This window comes from Rhinolophus sinicus, chromosome 1, assembly GCF_057876585.1.
Source record: "Rhinolophus sinicus isolate RSI-liver-muscle chromosome 1, RSI-T2T, whole genome shotgun sequence".
NCBI lineage: Eukaryota > Metazoa > Chordata > Mammalia > Chiroptera > Rhinolophidae > Rhinolophus > Rhinolophus sinicus.
The window spans coordinates 123850922-123859565 of NC_142501.1; the positions used below are offsets into that span (position 1 = coordinate 123850922).

The 8644-nt window shown below is 38.7% G+C and overlaps 1 pseudogene; it reads right to left on the reverse strand.

Annotated features, from left to right (window-relative positions):
• Window positions 1-7795: 7795 nt before the first annotated feature.
• LOC109459587 (large ribosomal subunit protein uL6 pseudogene) lies at window positions 7796-8373 on the reverse strand (annotated as a pseudogene).
• Between the last annotated feature and the right edge of the window lie 271 nt (window positions 8374-8644).

The following is an 8644-nucleotide window of genomic DNA, read 5'->3' on the forward strand; positions in this document are numbered from 1 at the left end:
ATGAAAATAAAATTTGACCAGAGGATAAGGGGGGTCAAATATATGGTGATGGAAGAAGAACTGACTTTGGCTAGTGAACACACAGATGATGTATTATAGAATTGTACACTTGAAACCTGTATAATTTTATTAACCAATGTCATCCCAACAAATTTAATACAAATTAAAATAAAGAAATAAAATCAAATTTTTGTGCAATTATTTGGCACATTTAGGAGTTACTTTTTCAAAATTTGTGGTTGTTATGTGATTGGTTTTATTTTTACTGGAGAGTGGTATTAACTTCTGTTTCAATTCCACTTATGCTGCTGACAGATGCTTACCTTTCATACTTGGGCCTTCAAATGTAAGATAACCATCGCCCAAGCAAAATCATAAAACAGCGTGTCATGTCTGGTGCTTTTGAAAAGTCTGAGAAGATAGCAATCATGGTTGAAAAGCAGTGACCCTGAGTTCCGTAAAAGGGACACATAGACTCATGGAGCTCGACTCAACCCGTAAGAATTCTGCCCAAGCAGCGCACATGCAGAGACCAAGAACCAGAGCTATTGCAGATACCGGTGGACACAGCATGTGGATCCTGACTAGTAGTACAGTTTAAAGAGAGAAAAGGCCAGGAACTCAGATTCAGTTTTCCTTTCCTTCTTCCCCTTCCAAGGAATTATTTAGTAGTCTATTTAGACATCTAACACTTGCTTGCTCTAATAATAGCCCAGGGGCCTGAATCATCCTGCGTCACTTCGTGTCACATAGAGTCCTCAGCTGTTTCCAGGACTTGTGTCGTTGGCTTTCCACACTATCTGGAAACCTCTAAGAATGTGCAGGGTAATCAGTGACTTTAATTTTAACCATGCATGACGTGAAGGATCTTCTATTTAAATCTACTGACCTGTCTTTAAAATACATAGTGTAACCATGAAGGAAATTCAGGAGAAAACTTTAGTATGAAACCCTGTACAATAATATATATAGGGACATTCAAATGTATTTTAAATATATTAATACAAAAAGCATATTACTACTATTACTACTATACGTACCATCAATTTGCTGACATAATTGGGACAAATACCTATATAGATGAAAACTGTTATTTGATAGGCTTTTGGAGTTGCTGATAGTGTTTGCTTTCTTGATCTGGATGTGTTATATGAGTGTATACAGTTTGTGAAAAGCCATTAAACCAACGATTTACAAAACGTGCATTTTTCTGTAGTATATTATATTTCAATAAACAATTTTAAATGCATTTTTCTTTATTATATTTCAATAAACAGTTTTAAATATTTACTATTTAATATTAATTTTTTTGAGGAAAAAATTGAGCAATTGCAATAGCATGCCATATACTACATATTTGAACTGTATCAAAGGTCAAATAAAGTGTAGAAATTTTATAAAGTCCAATAGACCTAAATATGTCATTTAAAGGGGACTCTATTTTATCTTTTAAAAATTTCCCCCCAAAACCAAATTTCTCCTCTCCTCACAATTATAGAGATGAAATAAATTGAGTTTTAAAATAACTCCTCTCTTTGGTCTTATGTATTTTTGTTGTAAAAAATATATATATTTATATTTTTTTGGAAAATGTGGCATAATTGTTTCTCTCATTCTCTATTGAAGGAAGTGTGAAATGGTACAAACATTTTGCGAGGCAATTTGACAATATTTGTAAAAATACAAAAGGTTTATGAATTTGATCAAGCAACTCTGCTTTAAGAAGTATCCCAGAAACACAGTGAGAAGCCTGCGATAGTTTTGCTATTTAGTCATTCATACACTCACTATTCAATTGACATATATTTATTATCTGCTTTGTAGTAGGTGCAGGGCTGGGTGCAGGGTGAACAAGAGAGCTGTAGTCCCAGTTTTGGTGTGCTTTTTTTCAATTACAGTTGACATTTAATATTATTTTATATTAGTTTCAGGTGTACAACATAGTGATCTGACATTTATATACCTTACGAAGTGATTCCCTGACAAGTCCAGTGACCACTTGACACCATACATACGTAGTTACTACAATATCATTGACTATATTCCCTATACTTTACTTTAGGTCCCCGTGACTGTTCTGTAATTTTTGTAATTACAAAAATTGTTTTGTAAATTTTGGAGGACTCTCAGAAAATTTATATACCAGAAGGGACCCTAGATATTAAATAAGAAGTCACCTAATTCATAATTTTGTTACACTTTAATTTAAAATTGCAAAAAATCCTCCCCAATGACAAATTATTCAATTTATTTATTTATTTATTATTTATTTTTTTTAGGAATTTGTTTCATGATTTTTTTTTTTTATTACATTTATTGGGGTGACAATTGTTAGTAAAATTACATAGATTTCAGGTGTATAATTCTGTATTAAATATTATTTAATCTCAAACAAAGGAGAAGTACAGGCCACTATAAGAGCATTCAATTAAAGGATGTGGACTAGTCTGGAGAGTGAAACAGAAAAAAATTTGGAACAACATGAAGTTCATGGTAGGTTAAAAGTTTAGAGATTAGTTAGTACATTATGGCAAATCTGTATATAGAATCGTATATAGCTGTCATAAAGGATTAGGTAGCTGAAAAGCATGTAAATATGCCAAGATAAATTATAAATTTGAAAAAATAAATTGCAAAATAGCACGTGCTGTAATATTACCCTATTTTTGTAAATGAAAATAATTATAACATACAGTTATATATATATATAAAATAAAAAATATGAAATATGAATATGTGTTTGTGTATGGCTGGCTGTTCATCATAACCTATTTTTACCTTTTTCTTGGGCATCTGCGTAGACATTTCCCAGATATCCTTGCAGTTAGGTGTGGTCAAGTGACTAAATTTTTAAAATAGAATATGGCTTGGAGTAGTGTGTAGGTCTAGGTTCCTGGATAGTGGGCATATTTCCTTCACTTTCTTTTCTTCTTTCCCACCAACTGGAACATGGAATTGATGATAGCCTCTTTCTTACTATGCAGAAAATGACTATATTGTGGGGGTGGCAGAGCAATGACCTGGAAGAAACCTGGATTCTTGAATAACCACATGGGCCAAAATTTCCCTAACAGCCTGGAATCCTCACCATAAAGCATTAAAAAAAAAAAAAGACTTTATTTTCTTGAGCAGTTTTAGGTTTACAGAAAAATTAAATGGAAAGTACAGAAAATTCCTATAACTCCCCAACACCCCTGTCGTGCGGGAGACCCTGCGGGGTCTCTGGTCCCGCTCCCCACATAAGAACGCAGGATATGGTGAGGCCAAAAAGGAACACCGACAGAGCCATAGGTAGGGGAGTCATACCACTATGGTCTCACTGGAGGCTGGGCCCACTGGACGCGCGACCTGCCGTCCGCCTTTCCGCCAACCGACCAACGACTCTCCTCCACTCTCCTCGACTCTCCTCCTCGGCTCTCCTCTGCTCTCCTTGGCAATCCTCGGCTCTCCTCTGTAGCCGCAGCAGTTATACCAGCGGCCAATCGGCCAACCGGCCACAGCCAACGGCCAATCAGCCACAGCCGACGGCCACCCACTACCCGAGCCAGCACCCTTCCACGTGAGGCCGAGAGCCTGTAAACTACTTTCTGGGGCTCTGTCCCCACAACCCCTCTTGTTTTCCCCTGTTATTAACATTATGTATTAGTTAGTGTGATGCATTTGTTACAGAGGATGATCATTTTTAACTAAACGTCCGTAGAATACATCAGGGCTCCCTCTTTGTTTTGCAGATTCTATGAGTTTTGACAAGGGTATAATGACATATATGTATCATTACAGTATCATACAGAACAGTTTCATTTCCCTAAAAATGTCCTGTGTTCCACCTATTTGTACCTTGCCCATCCCTTCAGTTCCTGATAACCACTGATCTTCTTTCTGTTTCCATAGTTTTGCCTTTTCTAGAATGTCAGATAGTTGGAATCATGCAGTATATGTTATTCTCACATTAGAAAAGTAAGCCTCTGTGTTTTTATAGTCACTTAATCCTTTTGTAATAGTAGCTTAATCTTAATCAAAACAAAGTAGTCACAGAGCAAATTTAGAGGACTGTGTACTACATTAATAGAGACTTTGTCCCTGGGTGGGGTTATGCGAGGGAGTATCACTTTAGTATATTTATTTCTACTGACAAAAGTTTCTCCTTGACCTAAATTTAATCAAGCTCCTCTAAGCCTTCTGTTCAACAGAGCCTGGTCTTGGGCTTCCCTCTCTGTCCTTGCACAATCCAGTGAACAAGAACCCTGCTAAAGTCAATTTTTAAAAACTGTCAATTCTTGGTATCTGATAAAATTCCTAAGGCCTAACCCTCGATATCTTATCATTCTGGCCTTCTTTCAGCCAGAATTCTTTTGGGTCTAGTAAGAATCCCCCTTACACTTGATATTTCTTCTTACTAGTTTTCCATCCACTGACACACAGCCTGCTCCTTGCATATAAATCCCAACTTGTCCTTTTGGAGTGGATTCTCCCCGACTACAAAGCCTCATTGTACTGGCCCCCACCCACCCTTGAAAAAAGACTGCCTGACTGTCTTTAACAACTGTCATGAATCATTTTTTGTTAACACTACAATATTTGGATTTTTAATGATTACTCGGTAAATAATACATACAAGCGTAGACTTTTAAATTGTCTTCTTAAATTAAATTTAGAGGGAATTTAAAAGTAATCACGATATTAATGAGTTTCATATAGGGTGCTATTATAACTGATTGACAGGTAATATACAGCTGAGGTTGAAACATGCAAATATGACTCCACCCATGTGTGCAGGTAACTTAGTGCAGAAAAGTGATCCAATGAGAAGGTTGCTTTGAGAGAAACTAAACAGTAAGATTAAGATATAGAGTAAAAGCTAGAGAGCCTGGCACGTACACCTTCACTGATCAGATGCGAATTTGCTTGAAAAGGCTTAGATGTGGGATACAATTACATGGAGAGATTTTTTAGATGGCTGTGCAGAAAGTCTTTTTACCCTGGAACCCAGGCCTGAATAATCCCAATGGTGAGATTTAGTGGGACGAACCAGTTCGTTTTAGGGAATGGATGTTAAATTGTTTCAAGATAGTTCAAGAAATGTATATATGAACCACAATTTTGCAAATATTTTGTATCTCAAGATTTTTTTACTTTTTCCTAAAGTGTTTTTGTTTGTCTGTAAATTTTTAATTCCACATGGTTGGCTGACTGTGCTTTAAGGCACTCTCAACAGAAAGCGGCCTTTTAAGGTTGTTAGTGATAGTTGTTAATGTTTATTGTTTGCTTTTGATTGGTTAAGTGCAATACTAGGCAATTTTACGTGTATTGTCTCCTTAATCCACGAAACACATGAGGCAGATGCTAATATTAAACTCACGTCAATCCTCCTGACAGCGCGATGATGTGATTTCTATTATGAGGTCCATTTCACATATAAAGAACCTCCCGGAGGATGCACAGCAAGTAAGTGGGCAGAGCCAGGGTTTGGACTCAGGTTTGTTTACATTCCAAGCTTGAACACTTAACCGTACTACTTTATCTATGAGGAAATACAAGGAGAATGTTCTTGAGAGGACAGCCTCAAGAAGGAAAACCCCTAATCACAGAAGCACGAGGTCAGTGGACCTTAGAGATCTCTAGACTAACTTCCTCACTGTCCAGATAGGGAAGTTGAGTCACACGGCTCTTAGTCACATGTTTAGTAGCTGAGCCGGAGCACAGAACCAGGGTTTCCAGAGCATGGAAACAGGGTTTCCAGACTCACAAGCCAGTGGTTTTCCACTTGTCTGTATACTTTAGATATTTGTGTGGTGGCGATGGAAAGTGTGTGGAAACAGGAGAATATGTTTTGAAGCCTCCATTGGCGGTGAAAGACACATCTTTTCTTCACAAGCATCATCAGTTCCCAACCTCTCACTCTTCTCTCACTATGTTTAATTTTGTGGCTCTCTGAGCAAGAATTCCATGTCTAAAGTTATTAGTTTAGAGATAGACCCATCATCTTAAGCATTATTTTTAAAATTTCTAAGGGTATGATCTAGACATGAAATGCTTGTCTAAGAGCGAGCTGTTGCCATGGCACTCCAGGCAGCATTCATGGCACACAAACATCTTCTTAATATAGGTTTTCTAATAAAAATAGAAAGCTGAGAGAGCAGTGAATTTAAGTAGGGTGAAGGGATTGAAAAAATAAAGCATACTTTATTGTGTTTTACTGTCTTTGATGCCATTGTTTAAATTCTAGTCACTATCACCGTCATCATAGGTAATCATAGTACTGGCATTTGCCTCTGTTTATGTGGGTGTCTCAGGCCTGTGTTACTGTTAGCTATAAATAGATGGTCCTCAAAACTACTTATTGATTAGCTATACAGGGCCACTACTCAGTCACTGAACAGGCATGCATTGTTTTGTCCGGGGTGCAGAATAGAATACCACAGACTGGCTAAGCAAAAGGACCTTAAAATCACCTAGCCCAGACCCTTCAACACATGCGTGTTCATGTGTGTGTACGTGTGTGTACACATGCACACACACACACACACACATCTATTTGTACATGAGATGAAGAGATACCTAATTGCATCACTGAGTAGTGTGTCCTTTTAGAAGCCCCTCTACGGAGTCCTCAGATTACAGTTCTGGGGAAGATAACAGTAATCCCTAGACATACCCAATGAATACAGGTTTCTCTTCTGTTGTTTGCTGTTGCAGTCCCTCATTTGTTACTCTTGAGAAGAAAAAAAAAAAGAAAAGAAAAAAAAGAGGAGGGCTGGCCCAGTGGCTCAGGCGGTTGGAGCTCCACGCTCTTAACTCCTAAGGCTGCCGGTTCGATTCCCACATTGGCCTGTGGGCTCTCAACCACAAAGTTGCCGGTTCAACTCCTCAAGTCCCACAAGGGATGGTGGGCAGCGCCCCCTGCAACTAAGATTGAACACGGTACCTTGAGCTGACCTGCCTCCCTCCCGGATGGCACAGTTGGTTGGAGTGTGTCCTCTCAACCACAAGGTTGCTGGTTCGATTCCTCGAGTTCCGCAAGGGATGGTGGGCTGCGCCTCCTGCAACTACCAATGGCAACTGGACCTGGAACTCAGCTGCGCCCTCCACAACTAAGACTGAAAGGACAACAACTTGACTTGGAAAAAAAAAAGTCCTGAAAGTACACACTCTTCCCCAATAAAGTCCTTTAAAAAAAAAAAAAAAAAAAAAAGAAAGTAAAGAGGAGTCTCTGACATTCAGAAACTGTCCTGGCATTCACAGCTAGGTCATGTTATTCTGCTCTGACACAAAAAGAATCTCACAGAATATCAAACTTAGACAAGGTCACTTTGAGACCATAATAAAATGAGACAAAGTGAGGCTACTTCATCATTTCGTCTAAGCACAGACAGACCAGGCCACTGTACATCCCACAAACACCGAACTTTCCCCTTTTGTACTAAATTAGTGACTGCTGCTTCTGTGCCTGGTCATAGAATTGCCCCCACTTTCTCACAGCTTCCAACCTGCAACAAACCCCCACTTCCTTAGGCCCTCTCCCAAATAACCCAGCCAGATCTTCCTGACATCCTGTCACTGTGACACGCCACAATTACACACGGTGTCTCCTTGCCTCAATTAGGAATAAACTAACTGGTTCAACTACAGGTGTGTTTCTGGTGGTTTTGGGCTAGAGGGAATTGACCTCCTCATAGCATGGACTAAATGCTTCCCCCCACCTCCCCCAATCATGACTTATATTGCATTTTTTAAATATCACAAATAAGTTTGAGGAATCACATCTTGGTGTGTCTGTAGCTGGACAACTTAGATCTTATTTATCAGCCTCATGAACTGTTTCTTTTTCAGAAACATAGATACCATCCCCAAATTTTCTAATACCCTTGTTTCTAACTGTTGTGGTTTGTTGAATCAAAGCAGCTGCCTTTGATACAAGTTTAATATAATTTCCTTCAAGAATTAACTCATCTTTCTGGGCTTGAGATACTGAACAAGCAATACCTGACCTCAGTCGAATGCTGAGGATGTATTTTTCACACAAAAAATTTCGGATTTCAACAAGAGAACCATTCTCCTGAATGACGATGTTGATGGGGAAGTGAGCACACACAGACCTCATCTCATAATGGACGCCCAGGGTAACACCCTTGATCGCATTCTGTACGTGACCACAGATTGTGCAAATAGTAGCCAGTTCCTTTCTATTACCCCATGATTTGTCAGCCCGGAGCCTCTTCTTTTTCTTTCCAAGGAGACTGAGTTCTGCTTTGATGTGACTGTAGTCCCTCCACAGGGTACCTCTTGGGCCCTTCACAGTAACTGTGCTTCCCTGCAGAGTGATGTCCACCTTTTTGGAATGTCTGCAGTCTGATTGCTGAGAATGGTCTTCATCCTCGCAGTAGATGTAGCAGAGAGTAGATTCAATATTTTAATTATTTTTTGTTTACATTTTCTCCTTTCTCCTCAACTAGACAGTGAGCTTTCACGGGACAGAAGTCATATCTATTCTGTTGTCTATTATATTCAAAGTACCTGTTCTTTATCTGGAATATAGGTGTTCAATATTTGCTGAATACATGAATGTGGAGGAAAATTGGGACTGACTCATATATCTTGGATTCCTCACATCTCTCCTGTATATCAAGGAAGTGGGGAGGAACTT